The sequence below is a fragment of the Gobio gobio genome (assembly GCF_949357685.1).
Source record: "Gobio gobio genome assembly, chromosome: 6".
Classification (NCBI taxonomy): Eukaryota; Metazoa; Chordata; class Actinopteri; order Cypriniformes; family Gobionidae; genus Gobio; species Gobio gobio.
Window position 1 is genome coordinate 60,513,070 of NC_137102.1, and position 16,253 is coordinate 60,529,322.

General features: G+C 40.1%; 1 protein-coding gene across 1 annotated transcript in view; it reads right to left on the reverse strand.

The window, feature by feature from the left end:
* The window catches only part of lingo3b (leucine rich repeat and Ig domain containing 3b), a 100,923-nt gene that overhangs the window by 21,742 nt on the left and 62,928 nt on the right, over nucleotides 1–16,253 (reverse strand). The gene's annotated exons all lie outside the window — the stretch shown is intronic.

Consider the following 16,253-nt stretch of genomic DNA (forward strand, 5'->3'; position numbering starts at 1 on the left):
TATATATGAATGTATGTTTGTATGTGTGTGTATGCATGTATGCAGGCATGTTTGTATGTATGTGTGAATGCATGTGTGTGTGTGTGTGTGTGTGTGTGTGTGTGTGTGTATGTATGTAGGCATGTATGTATTTATGTATGTGTGTATGTATGTATGTGTGAATGCATGTGTGTGTGTGTGTGTGTGTGCGTGTGTGTGTATGTATGCAGGCATGTATGTATTTATGTATGTGTGAATGCAAATATGTATGTATATATATATGAATGTATGTATGTATGTATGTGTGTATGTATATATGAATGTATGTGTATGTGTGTGTATGTATGTATGCAGGCATGTATGTATTTATGTGTGTGTGTGTGCGTGCGTGCGTGCGTGCGTGCGTGCGTGCGTGCGTGTGTGTGTGTGTGTGTGTATGTATGTATGTGTGAATGCATGTATGTATGTATGTATGTATGTATGTATGTATATATGAATGTATGTGTATGTGTGTGTGTGTATGTATGCAGGCATGTATGTATGTATGTGTGTGTGTGTGTGTGTGTGTGTGTGTGTGTATGTGTATGTATGTATGTATGTGTATGTGTGTATGTATGTATGTATGTGTGTGTGAATGCATGTATGTATGTACATGTGTATGTGTGTGTGTATATATGCAGGCATGTTTGTATGTATGTGTGAATGTGTGTGTGTGTGTGTGTGTGTGTGTGTGTGTGTGTGTGTGTGTGTGTATGAATGTAGGTATGTATTTATGTATCTATGAATGCTGTATGTATGTATACATGTGTGTATGTGTGTATCTATGCGTGTGTGTGTGTGTGTGTGTATGCGTGTGTTTGTGTGTGTGTGTATCTATGCGTGTGTGTGTGTGTGTGTGTGTGTGTATGCGTGTGTGTGTGTGTGTGTGTGTGTATGTAGGCATGTATTTATACATGCATGTATGTATGTATCTATGAATGTTGTATGTATGTATGCGTGTGTGTGTGTGTGTGTGTGTGTGTGTGTGTAGGCATGTATTTATGTATGTGTGTATTTATGTATCTATTAATGTTGTATGTACAGTATGTATGTATGTATGCATGTGTGTATGTATGTATTTATGTATCTATGAATGTTGTATGTATGTATGTATGTATGTATGCGTGTGTGTGTGTGTGTGTGTGGGTGTGTGTGTGTGTGTGTGTGGGCATGTATTTATGTGTGCATGTATGTATGTATCTATGAATGTTGTATGTATGTATGCGTGTGTGTGTGTGTGTGTGTGTGTGTGTGTAGGCATGTATTTATGTATGTGTGTATTTATGTATCTATGAATGTTGTATGTACAGTATGTATGTATGTATGCATGTGTGTATGTATGTATTTATGTATCTATGAATGTTGTATGTATGTATGTATGTATGCGTGTGTGTGTGTGTGTATGTATGTATGTATGCGTGTATGTATGGATGATGGACAGTGTTTATTAAATCAACAGAAACAATAACTGTAACTAATCACTAATTTCTTCATTTCGATCATTAGTCTTTGAAACAGCTTCATCATGCGGCGCTGTACAGTTCATGTCAAAGATGTCAGAAGTGAAACTCTTTTAACAAAACAGTTGTTTTCTCCATGTTGAGCTGAAGTTACTTTTACAACATAACTGGAATGAATAAATAAACACCACGAACACACAGTTCAAAAGCAGATCCTCTCAAGCGTTCAGTGGGAGGAAGCAAACAGAATCCATAACAACCTAAACACAGAGGCGAGGACTTTTCATGAGACAGGCGTAAACAAACCGCAAACATCACTATTGAGCGTGTGCTGTTCGGGGAAATCATTATCATTCAGCTCTCAATTCTCTTCCAGGTTTCTGACAAGACCCGGGCTCTGGGTCTGACCCAGTGGTGTGAGCGCGTCACGCACCGAAACGCACATCTCCAGGTGCAGCTCAGGCCGTGTAAGAGATTGTGACAAGCTCTGCTCCCTAAACAGACAAATAACCCCTAGTGAACGAAGACACACTCAAACGAACCCTCTCAGCGCTGGGAGCAAGTGCAGACACGAGCTGCTGCCTACCTAGTGAGCTGATTGACTGCCTACACAGGCAGCATCCGAACCTCTCAAGTGACTGGAAGTAGTGCTCCTATATACAAATATACACTCCCCTAAAGGATTATTAGGAACACACACTAATACTGTGTTTGACCCCTTTCGCCTTCAGAACTGCCTTAATTCTACGTGTCATTGATTCCACAAGGAGCTGAAAGCATTCTTTAGAAATGTTGGCCCATATTGATAGGAGAGCATCTGCAGTTGATGGAGATTTGTGGGATGCACATCCAGGGCACGAAGCTCCCGTTCCACCACATCCCAAAGATGCTCTATTGGGTTGAGATCTGGTGACTGTGGCGGCCATTTTAGTTCAGTGAACTCATTGTCATATTTGAAATGATTGGAGCTTTGTGACGGTGCATTATCCTGCTGGAAGTAGCAATCAGAGGATGGGGACATGGTGCTCATAAAGGGATGGACATGGTCAGAAACAATTCTCAGGTAGGCCGTGGCATTTAAACCATGCCCAATTGGCACTAAGGGGCCTAAAGTGTGCCAAGAAAACATCCCCCACACCATTACACCACCACCACCAGCCTGCACAGTGGTAACAAGGCATGATGGATCCATGTTCTCATTCTGTTTACGCCAAATTCTGACTCTACCATCTGAATGTCTCAACAGAAATCCAGACTCATCAGACCAGGCAACATTTTTCCAGTCTTCAACTGTCCAATTTTGGTGTGCTCGTGCAAATTGCCGCCTCTTTTTCCTATTTGTAGTGGAGATGAGTGGTACCCGGTGGGGTCTTCTGCTGTTGTAGCCCATCCGCCTCAAGGTTGTGTGTGTTGTGGCTTCACAAATGCTTTGCTGCAGACCTCGGTTGTAACGAGTGGTTATTTCAGTCAAAGTTGCTCTTCTATCAGCTTGAATCAGTCGGCCCATTCTCCTCTGACCTCGAGCATCAACAAGGCATTTTCTCCCACAGGACTGCCGCATACTGGATGTTTTTCCCTTTTCACACCATTCTTTGTAAACCCTAGAAATGGTTGCGCGTGAAAATCCCAGTAACTGAGCAGATTGTGAAATACTCAGACCAACAACCATGCCACGCTCAACATTGCTTAAATCCCCTTTCTTTCCCATTCTGACATTCAGTGTGGAGTTCAGGAGATTGTCTTGACCAGGACCACACCCCTAAATGCATTGAAGCAACTGCCATGTGATTGGTTGATTAGATCATTGCATTAATGAGAAATTGAACAGGTGTTCCTAATAATCCTTTAGGTGAGTGTATTTACAATTTTGGAAGATCACATGAGAAACTCAAGGTCAAGTGGAGGGCATTGCATTGTTGGACACAGTAACACACATTAAAAAGTGATGTATTCCACGCACACGGATAACTGCTACACACTGCTTCCACATAGTATGATGGCATGTCTTTCCAGACGCAGTGAGTGTGTGTATTCCCCTGAATGTGTGTGTAATGGAGGTTTAGTCATTCTTGTTGAATTAGACATGAGAGCTGAACACACAGCCGCCGGCGGCTCTTCTCCTCCGACAGAGGACAAACTCTCCCTGTGTCAGCGTCACAAGGACACACTCATCACCGCACAAAACACCTCATGACTGAACCAAATCTGCAACAAGGACAGCCTTGATCTACCAAACGAACACAAACAAGCAGATTCAGTTCTGAAGCAATCGACACACATTTGTGACGCACATTCTGTAAAGAGTGCATCGGCTTCCGGAAGTATTTTTCCCATTGGGATTATTAAAAAGTCTCAGTTTAAGTTTAAGTGTTATAAGTCATTAAACAAACCAGCTATGAGGAGAATCACAACAGTACAAAATGTGATTTGAAGCCAAAGCGTGTTTGGAAATCAAAACTACAATCCCATGAAGCACTGCCAATGGCGTAATGGAAATAAGATAACCGATAATTCTATATACTCAATATAATATATTCAAAATTCAGGTTTTCAATCCCTTCATGGCCACAGATGTATAAGGGTGCGTTCACACTTGTCATGTTTGGTTGGATTAAAACGAACCTAGGGCCCTATAAAATCCGTTTTATTTTTTTCCAAATTCCTTTTTTTCCGTTTTAATTTTGGGGATTTTTTTTTATTTTTACCCTTAACTGTTATTTTAGTCGTAAAAAGAGTGTGCTTTTAATGTTAATATAATATAACATAAAACATAAAATAGGAATGACCTTAAATTTATTGAGGTAACAAACATCACATTTACTCAGTAATTTAATTGAACTTAAAACAATCTTTACATAAAGCCATTATAATAAATGTTATATTTACCCATGGCCTTCCCTGTCAGACATAGCCTACACAGAAATTGAATAAAGTTATCAACACCTTTCTTAACTGCATAAATGATAAGTGAAATATAGATTATTCATCATTAAAGCTACACTTTTCTCTGTTCCCGTTGTTCTTTGAACATTAATGACAGACATTATCAGCACCACTGTCACTTTAAGATCAGCCGCTTCAGAAAATGACGTGGATCAGACGCTGTCCCGCGCATCTCATATTCTCTCAAGTTCATTTAAGGCATTATTTTCCATACAGTACATTACAGTACATTAAAGTGCATTAAAAACAAGGCAAAATACAGCAAGCACTCCCCACGAGGGAACTGCTCGGCTCAGCACTGAGGGCTTAGCGTTTAGTTTCTTAACGTTTTAGCTGACGAAAGCAGAGCCGTGATGAGCCGCTTCGCCGTGAAGGGGGAGCTGAAATGATGGGAGGAGTTGTGTCGCCCAGATTTGCTCCCCCCCGGTCTGCATTTTCCCCAGACATACGTTCTTCTCCCACACAAAACAGCATTTCATTCCAAATATGTAAAATTTCGCGAAAAATAGCTCTACTTGTCTTGTACAAAAATGGTGTAAGTTTGCAGCAGGTAGGCTAGCAAAAATATGTTTATGTTAGCTAACTTACCTGCCTGACGGCAAATGCTGCTTGTAACGAACACTTAGTGCAACTTTTTTTTCGACCAGACGGAATGACATGACATTGCTATAGCTTTGTAATAGGTTTTGATGAAAGTGGCATAGCATGCTATACTAACTATTATTTATGCTATGCATAAATAACCTGGAATAGTTAATATAGCATGCTATAAACAATTATATAATAACAATTATTATAAACATTATTTAACCAGAAAGAGGCAGAGGAACATGATTTTTTCCATAGCTTATCTTAATGTGCTAGTGTCGGGATATATACGGTAGTGACAGTTTGCAAATATGACATTATTTTTATAAGTTACCAATGGATTTTGAACAATTACTTTATTCTGTGGCAATTTTTACACTGTTACATTTTGAAGTACAGTATCAGGACAACCCACGTTTTACTGGTACTGTTTACATGTTTTACTGGTACTGTTTACATGTTTTACTGGTACTGCCCACATGTTTTACTGGTACTGTTTACATGTTTTACTGGTACTGTTTACATGTTTTACTGGTACTGTTTACATGTTTTACTGGTACTGCCCACATGTTTTACTGGTACTGTTTACATGTTTTACTGGTACTGTTTACATGTTTTACTGGTACTGTTTACATGTTTTACTGGTACTGTTTACATGTTTTACTGGTACTGTTTACATGTTTTACTGGTACTGCCCACATGTTTTACTGGTACTGTTTACATGTTTTACTGGTACTGTTTACATGTTTTACTGGTACTGCCCACATGTTTTACTGGTACTGTTTACATGTTTTACTGGTACTGCCCACATGTTTTACTGGTACTGTTTACATGTTTTACTGGTACTGTTTACATGTTTTACTGGTACTGCCCACATGTTTTACTGGTACTGTTTACATGTTTTACTGGTACTGTTTACATGTTTTACTGGTACTGTTTACATGTTTTACTGGTACTGTTTACATGTTTTACTGGTACTGCCCACATGTTTTACTGGTACTGCCCACATGTTTTACTGGTACTGTTTACATGTTTTACTGGTACTGTTTACATGTTTTACTGGTACTGCCCACATGTTTTACTGGTACTGTTTACATGTTTTACTGGTACTGCCCACATGTTTTACTGGTACTGTTTACATGTTTTACTGGTACTGTTTACATGTTTTACTGGTACTGCCCACATGTTTTACTGGTACTGTTTACATGTTTTACTGGTACTGTTTACATGTTTTACTGGTACTGCCCACATGTTTTACTGGTACTGTTTACATGTTTTACTGGTACTGTTTACATGTTTTACTGGTACTGCCCACATGTTTTACTGGTACTGTTTACATGTTTTACTGGTACTGTTTACATGTTTTACTGGTACTGCCCACATGTTTTACTGGTACTGTTTACATGTTTTACTGGTACTGTTTACATGTTTTACTGGTACTGCCCACATGTTTTACTGGTACTGCCCACATGTTTTACTGGTACTGTTTACATGTTTTACTGGTACTGTTTACATGTTTTACTGGTACTGCCCACATGTTTTACTGGTACTGTTTACATGTTTTACTGGTACTGTTTACATGTTTTACTGGTACTGTTTACATGTTTTACTGGTACTGCCCACATGTTTTACTGGTACTGTTTACATGTTTTACTGGTACTGTTTACATGTTTTACTGGTACTGCCCACATGTTTTACTGGTACTGTTTATTAACTATTTAACAAGGTATTATAGTCATCTGTTGCAACTTTATAATAACCATCCAGATATTTGAGATGTTTATAGATAGTTTACAAACCAGCTAGTAACCCTTAAGTACTCCCAGTGTTAGGAATATCTGGTCCGTCTATCTATGTAAATGTAATGTTTATAGATGTTTAAAAAATGGTTACTTAAAGGTTTACAACATTTTTTTTTAATGATAAAGTGGTGTTTTTTGCAAATGTTTTCAAATTTTATGCACAGTATATGCAACAACAGTATTTGCACTGTAAACCTTTTTATTTATATAAAGTGTGGATGAACTTAAACTGTATGGCTATGCTGTGGTTCCTTTAGGCTTTGCGTGCGTGCGGGTGGGGGGGTTCGTAGGGTGGGTATTGGGGGGGCCTCCATGTCCATTTTGCTTGGGGCCCCCAAATTTCTTCAAACGGCCCTGTTCACATGTAAACGCTGCCATCCCAACCCTGGAGCGCACCAAACAAGCGGAGCGAGACGCTAAAGGGACGGGTCTCGCTTCCAAACCAACTCTGGTGCGGTTCCACTGATATATGAATGCAGGACCAAAGACATGCAAACTAACCAAAAACAGGACATGATGTCACAAGATGTGACGCTACAAGTCAGCTAATTTGACAACGCGGAGAGATCGGTGTATCCACAGGGCAAACGTGGAGCAGCGAGGAGGTAAAGAGCCTCATCAATATCTGCAGATCTGCGTTTCTGCACACCGGAGGAAATCCTGCTGCTGTTCTGAATGTGTTGAGCATTTGATGAGCTCTTCGTGAGTTCTCAGCTGCTAGAAATAAAACCACATGTACTAGTGATGCAACAATACAGTTAGTCCATGGTTCAATACATACCTCGGTTTTTAACCACGGTTTTCGGTTCTGATGGCTTGTCAGTTTTTTACTGCACAGCAAGAGGTTAAGGAGAAAAAATACTATTTTTTGTTGCAATAAAATATACATTGATTCTTATTAAAGCTGCTGTATTAAAGTTTTTCAGTCAAGAGCAGTGAGTGATTTTCTCTTTGTCTTTTGTTGTTGTATTAACATTAAAGGGATCGTTCACTCAAAAATGAAAATTCTGTCATCGATTACTCTCGCTCAAGTTGTTTTACACCTGAATAAAGATCTTCCTTCTGTTGGACATAAAATATATTTTGAAGAATGTTGGAAACCAAACAGATCTGGTTCCCTTTGTAGGAAATAATAATCTGGAAGTCAAAGGCTACCATCAGCTGTCTGTATTCAACAGGAGAAATGAATACAGGTTTGGACAACATTAGAGTGAGGAAATAATGACATCATTTTATAGGTGAACTGTCCCTTTAAGGACGGCGTGTTCACTATAGGCTGCGCTGCTGTCAATTAAAGACCTGCTCGCATCTAATATACAGACACACGCCGATTTCACTGTCACTTTAGACATAATCGACTGTGTTTATGTAAACCGTGTGTGTATTTGACAGTATTAGCGCAGTAAGACGACTACTTAATCCAGTAATCACGTGTTTGACAGGCGTTTAGTGCGCGCGCTCTGAGAAGCGCATGTTAAAACCGCGCATAAGCACACGAATGAAATGTTTAACCGGCAAGATTTTAAAACGCATACAGATAATGAACTTTCTTGATTGTGAATAACTATAGTGTATAGTATAACTCTAACACTAACTTGTGATGTGAATGTATGTCGCGTTGTTCAGTATTGGATTGGAGGCAAATGATAGAATGTGTAGAAAAATAATTAATTAAATGCAAAACCAAAAAAAACGCAATTCACAAGCGCGCATTGAACCGTGAATGCCGTACCGAACGGTTCAATATTATATTGAGAATTGTGGCATCCCTAATATGAACACGCATGAGATGATGCCGTTTAGTCCAGAACACGGCATTGTTTTGCATGTTCGGTGAGCAGCTCCGTCGCAAAATATACGTCATAAAAGCCGACCAATCAGGTTGTGAGCGTATCCCTATGCCTTTGGTTCGGTAACTTTAGGTTCGCTGTTAAAAATGCCAGTGTGAACGCTAAGCGGACCAGGACCAAACGAACCAAACGAACCGAACTACAAGTGTGAACGCAACTTAAATCAAGCTCTAGGCCTGCAGACGCTTCTACAGTGAGAGAATGGGCCGCTCTCAGGAGTGTATGTGTGTGTGTGTGTGTGTGTGTGTGTGTTCGCTTCTACACACATCAGTGAGAGAATGGGCCGCTCTCAGGAGCTCAGAGAACTCAAGCGTGGGGCCATGATCGGTGGACACCTGTGCAATAAGTCCAAATATTATACTAAATATTCCACGCTCAACTAAATATCCAACAGCAACTCAGCCACAAAGAGCGGGGTCAGCGCATGCTGAGGGTCACTGAAGTTGCCAGCTTTCTGCAGAGTCAAGAGCTCCAGACCTCCAAACTTCTGTGTCCTTCAGATGAGCTCAAGAACAGTGTGTAGAGCTTCATGGAATGGGTTTCCATGCTCTGGGTTTGGCGGTTGCCAGGAGAACGGGACTTGCCTGACTGCATTGTGCCAAGTGTAAAGTTTGGTGGAGGGTAGTGATGCGCGGTAGAAATTGTCACTTTATTTGCGGGGCGGGTCATTAAAAACATTTGTTTTTTAAAAATCCATGCATGTTGTGTGCAATTCCCTATAGCCTATATTAAATATTTGAAAATATCTATTTTCATTATTTTATTTGATATGGTTACAATACGAAGCCTGTAGCTACGTAACTTCCGTGATGTGACCAAACCTTTGGCGTCATGAGACACGTCACGAAAGCAGCGCGCCAAGCAGCCACGACAACAAAAACGGAGAGATAAACGTGAAGATGGAAGACGAGGTGCGGGAGAAATGGAGTCTAGCCGAAATAGATTAGACCCCGGTACAGTGGATGCCATTCTTTTTTTGCACAGCGAACGTAAAAATGCTAGATGAACATTTACATTCAGTGGTTATGTAGCAAAATAGTTTAGCCTATTAGATGAATACAAACGCTGTTTTGTTGAAAATGAAATGTTGAAAATGTTTATCATTATCTTGGTATTAATATGACCTGATTTATGGTTCATATTCATAATAATCGGATGTTTTTGCCAGTTTACAGGGCGATGTTTACAAGCACTTTCAGGCTGAAATAAAGGCTGTTTTCTTTTACATTACAATGCCTATATGTCTATTTAATGGTCGCGGGTGCGGGGGGGTAAATAAATAAATAATTTCATAAAAGCGGGACTCGCGGATTGGAAAAAATTACGACCCGCGCATCACTAGTGGAGGGGAGATTATGGCCCCTTAGTTCCAGTGAAAGGAACTCTTAATGCCAAGACATTTTGGACAATTTCATGCTCCCAACTTTGTGGGAACAGTTTGGGGACGGCCCCTTCCTGTCCCAGCATGCACCAGTGCACAAAGCGTCGCTCCATAAAGACATGGATGAGCGAGTTTGGTATGGAGGAACTTGAGTCCTCAACCCGATAGAACAGCTTTGGGATGAATTAGAGCGGAGACTGACAGCCAGTAGCCTGACGTCGTCATACTCAATTCTAGTCAGAATCTGAGTCTGATCTGCTCCGTTGGGCTGTGATTATGGGGCGTGTTTCAACCCAACCAGGAAAGACCTCAATTGGATAGACCTACAACCATGGGCGTCACTAGGCCCTTTTTAGGGGGCTTCAGCCCCCCCCCTAAACTTCTGTCCAGCCCCCCTAAAAAAATGTGTGATTAACCTTTCAAACATATGAAACTGGCGGGAGGCTTCGGCTTCGTCCCGTCTTTTAATTTGCGTAAATCAGTGTGTTCTTCAATCCGCTGTGGCGGCGAAAACAGTGCAAAACTGATCAAATCAACATAAAGGCGGGCAGAAATGTTAAACAAATGACAAAAATATTCAGGCAAATTAATACAACTTTTGATTTGAAATAGTCCAATGTAATGTCATTTATAATTTAATTAACAAACAAGAAATATTAACAAAGTAATATTAGTAATAAATGTGTGCATATTGTAAATTGAATAATTCCATGTGTAGCTCTCATTAAATAAAAAAGCTAAACTTTTTTCAGCCTGTATCGGGCAAAATATTAGTAATAAATGTGGGCATATTGTGAATTAATTTAATACATTTAATCAGGTTACATAGCTTTACTGTTAGCCTTCAGTAAATTAACATGTCCACAAAAATTATTCATAAAACATATAAATATCAGTTAAACATATGTTTATTGTCTTCACTGACAAAAATGGAAAAACTTCATCAGTCATACCTGCCCACTGACATGGTTTTCAAGCTATTGTAATCAAATTTGGCATTCAGAACAATTTAAAATGCACATATGTAGATCATAGAAATCAAAATTTTCTTGAGGGGCCTGCCCCCCCAACCTCACATTTGGGATCTCAGTGATTATAAACCTGCCTACATTTTATGATTAAAGGATGTACAATATGGTCATGCAGAACGAGGCTTTAATATTTGCTTTATAGGTATGAGTAATAATAAACAGCCAATATCCTAATATGCATACTAATAAGCAACTAGTTAATAGTGAGAATTGGATCCTAAACTAAAGTCTTACCAATGTTTTTTTTCCATATCCTCACTGGGGGCTGAGCCGCTCTAAAATGAAAATCCTAGAAATGCTCCTGCCTACAACCAATCAGAGCAACGGAGCGACGCATTACTTTAACGTTAGTTGTCAACAGAACTCAACTGCACTGTGTTGCCAAGTCCGCGGGTTGAAGCGACCCCAATTATGGGATATACAGACCCAGGAATGCGAATTTTATCAGGCAGCCCTGCCAAACTAGCACATATTTTACCCCCCAAATGCCTTTTTTTCCCGGAGAACCCCCCCCTCCCGGAAAGCTATTGGGCTTGATTTTGGCTAGTTTTGAGCAGCAATTGTGCAGGTTTTGTTGTAAAAATTTGGAAACCCTGCACGCACGCTGGAATAAGTAACGCTAGAAGAAAAAGATGAGTGTAAGCGATCTTTGCCGGTGTTGTAAAAAAAGAATTTAAGGGCGTTTTCACACCTGAAAGTCCGCACCAAGGTCCGAACCGAAGTTCATGTTTTGATACATTTGATACTTTCGGTTAGTTTTGGTTTGGTTTCACATTGCAATTATGCGAGCGCACTAAAGAACTGAACATGACACACTTGCGTCCTGTCGTCTTCATCATGTGGGCGGCATCTGGACACTGATTGGTTTGTAAACGGATGTGTGTGTGACGTCAGCGTCTTTGACAAGAATCAATGAACGGACGCATATCGCCGCCGCTATTGAACAGTGCGCATTGCTTGACTATTTTATTTTCGTTACGTTTAAAAGTGGACATTTCAAGCTTTATATTCACATATTTCTCATGTTTGTGAGACGAGTATCTGCTGAGTTTGGGTTTATTTGAGACGCTCCAGTTCATGTGCAAAGCATGTGATCGCTCCCGCAATTATTGTCTGCTATAGACTATTTGCTTCTTATTTATAAAATCCAGGCAATTATCTGATGAAACGTTGATTAAAATTAAGATACAATTTATACAAAACGAAATTCACATTAAAGAAAGGCTTTCTAAGCAAAATCATACAAAATTTAGTTCAAAATCATTTGTGACCTTCTGACATATTACGCATCTTTTCACTTTTCATAATCAATGTAGCCTAGATGAAATTTAAAAATAACATTATAATATTTGAACATAAACAGGAACTTCCTGTAAATGCTCTGAAAGTACGAAGCGTACAGAAAATGTTTTACAATAGAAACGAACCGAACCTTTGTTCAGTTTGATCCGGACCGAGACTTCCTCTTTTCGTCGGACCAAATCTCGTCAGTTTGGTCCGGCCCGTGGTCAGGGGAGGTTTCACATCTGTAATTTTGATCCGGACCAAACTGAAAAGTCCGAAAATCCGGACCAAACAAGGAAGGTGTGAAAGGGCCCTAAGGATCCACAGAGTATTTACCAACACCATCATCATTTCTGAGAGAAACAGTAAAGGTGAACGCATATACGAACAAGTTCTCCGTTTAGGATTAGAATAAATTCAACCCAAGCGCCTTTGATGACGTGGATGATTACGTTACTGTTTATCATCTGTCCATCATCGTCTAAAGCCCGCCCTGATGATTTCATTGGTCCGAACAGCTTCCTCTACGGATCAAGTCCAGACCGAACCCGCCGAGCTCAAATGTTGTGGGCGGGGCTAAGTTCGGCTGACATCCAGGCTAGAGAGCCAGGCCTTCTCGTCCAACATCACAAATGCGCTTCTAGAAGAATCCCCATAAACACACTCCTAAACCTTGAGGAAAGCCTTCCCAGAAGAGCTGAAGCTGTTAGAGCCGCGACTCCATATTGAACCCTCCGGATTAACAATGGGATGGCGTTAAATCTCATGTGCATGTAAAGGCAGGCGTCACAACACTTCTGGTGATATAGTGCATAAGAGGTCTGTGTAACATTAAAACATCCTCATAAACAAAGCTCGTTTTGATGTCACACAGGCAAATATATTTGCATATGCCCTAAGGTGACCAGATTTCTGAAATGGAAACCGGGGACATTTCCCATTTGAGTGGTCAAAATATAACACTAAAAATCGCATTTGTTATTATCTATTAATTAAAAACGGGGACAATATATTTTTGAATGTTTTTTGTTGTCTTTGTTGTTGTGGGCTCCCTATATTATTATTAACATTAATAATTATTATGATTTAGTTTCATTATTAAGATTTTTGGTCTGGTTTTAATACAATTCACAGAACCCGCAAAAACAAAACAAAAAAATCAAACAATGAAAACAGTTAATAGTAACCATTGTAAAAAAAAATAAAACAACATAAATATATGATGAATAAAACTATTTAACAAATATCATTATTTAATTTAATACTTTAATTTCACAAGTTTATACTGTACAAATTACTTTTTTTTGTTACGCTTGTGGTTGAAAATAACTCTTACTATCTTTAATTGGTCTTGTTATTTTGTATTTTAGGCTTATTTACTCAATTTTTCAACTAAACATTGAAATAAATCTAATTAATAAACTAAATTAACCATTTAAACTAAATTACTGATCGAATTATTGATCTAAAGCCCACACTGTCACTGTATGATAATTGAAATTAACTGATGACATCAGCGTTTTTTTTCCAAAATGGCTATACAGCTGAATAAAATGATGCTGCATTATTTTCCTGTTTAACACTGTAAAGCTGCTTTGAAACAATCTACATTGTTAAAAGCGCAATATAAATAAAGTTGACTTGACTTGACTTGACTTATTTTAAGCATGTGTTTGAGTATGTGTATTCTGCACATGTATTTGTTGCAAGTGTAATTGTTTAGGTTTTTTTTATATTTATAGTTCAGATGTATAATCACTGCGTTGTAACTACAGAACTTTTGGGGACAAAAAAATCCTGCACCCTGTTGAGGCTCTGTTATAAAGCCCATACAAACAGCATTACTTTAATTTAACACGAATAGTTAGTATGTCACTACCTTGAAAGCGATAACGATGTTTCGTTTGATATTTGACGATAATGGCGCTCTGCTCTCGGTTTTGTTCTTCATGAAGTAGTAGCGGCGCGCGACAAAGTAGAGTCAGCGTATCTCACAGCGCCATCTGCTGGTGAAAATAATCACTACACGATTGCTCCTATAACCAACAGGTTATGTAAATGTTGGGCTTCTTTGCAATGTACACTCACCTAAAGGATTATTAGGAACACCTGTTCAATTTCTCATTAATGCAATTATCTAATCAACCAATCACATGGCAGTTGCTTCAATGCATTTAGGGGTGTGGTCCTGGTCAAGACAATCTCCTGAACTCCACACTGAATGTCGGAATGGGAAAGAAAGGGGATTTAAGCAATTTTGAGCGTGGCATGGTTGTTGGTCTGAGTATTTCACAATCTGCTCAGTTACTGGGATTGTCACGCACAACCATTTCTAGGGTTTCCAAAGAATGGTGTGAAAAGGGAAAAACATCCAGTATGAGGCAGTCCTGTGGGAGAAAATGCCTTGTTGATGCTCGAGGTCAGAGGAGAATGGGCCGACTGATTCAAGCTGATAGAAGAGCAACTTTGACTGAAATAACCACTCGTTACAACCGAGGTCTGCAGCAAAGCATTTGTGAAGCCACAACACACACAACCTTGAGGCGGATGGGCTACAACAGCAGAAGACCCCACCGGGTACCACTCATCTCCACTACAAAGAGGAAAAAGAGGCGACAATTTGCACGAGCTCACCAAAATTGGACAGTTGAAGACTGGAAAAATGTTGCCTGGTCTGATGAGTCTGGATTTCTGTTGAGACATTCAGATGGTAGAGTCAGAATTTGGCGTAAACAGAATGAGAACATGGATCCATCATGCCTTGTTACCACTGTGCAGGCTGGTGGTGGTGGTGTAATGGTGTGGGGGATGTTTTCTTGGCACACTTTAGGCCCCTTAGTGCCAATTGGGCATGGTTTAAATGCCACGGCCTACCTGAGCATTGTTTCTGCCCATGTCCATCCCTTTATGAGCACCATGTCCCCATCCTCTGATTGCTACTTCCAGCAGGATAATGCACCGTCACAAAGCTCCAATCATTTCAAATATGACAATGAGTTCAATGGACTAAAATGGCCCCACAGTCACCAGATCTCAACCCAATAGAGCATCTTTGGGATGTGGTGGAACGGGAGCTTCGTGCCCTGGATGTGCATCCCACAAATCTCCATCAACTGCAAGATGCTCTCCTATCAATATGGGCCAACATTTCTAAAGAATGCTTTCAGCTCCTTGTGGAATCAATGCCACGTAGAATTAAGGCAGTTCTGAAGGCGAAAGGGGTCAAACACAGTATTAGTGTGTGTTCCTAATAATCCTTTAGGTGAGTGTTTATGCGGGTTGTTTTGAACGAGCTGTAAAACGGGGACATCTCCAGTCGGGGACCCCGGAAAACGGGGGACGTCTGGTCACCCTAATATGCCCGCCTCCAAAGCAAGACATCACAGCTCGATGGGTTCAGTAAACACTGCTGTAAAACACTCGACCGTGTGGCTTCTCCTCTGTTCTCCCTGCATTATAACAGCAATGATGAAATCCCGGGTCTATAACCAGCTTTCAAGGTGAAAACAGAAGTTTGGAAAGGCGCTCTAACCTTTCCACCGCTGTGAAGATAGCGATGGGACCTCATAAACAATTTACCAGCGGCGTGCTAACATCAGCAGCTGAGCTGAGCTGATAACGTCTGACTCCACCCGCGGCTGGGATTGACTGGAGCTTCAGGGGCTGGAGCAGAGACATCTCTCACAGCGGAGCCGACCCGCTGCACTCCTGGAGCCAGAGATCACTAACAAGACAACACTAGCCGGACAGTTCTGTGGGATTGTTTATGTGTTACCCGACTAAACTAAGAAAAACATTACATGCAATAAACTACAAGTTTATCAGATGCTTCAGATTCGTTTTTTATTTTTCTCGTTTTACTTTTAAGAGTGAGCTCTCCTTCACACCTCGCTCAA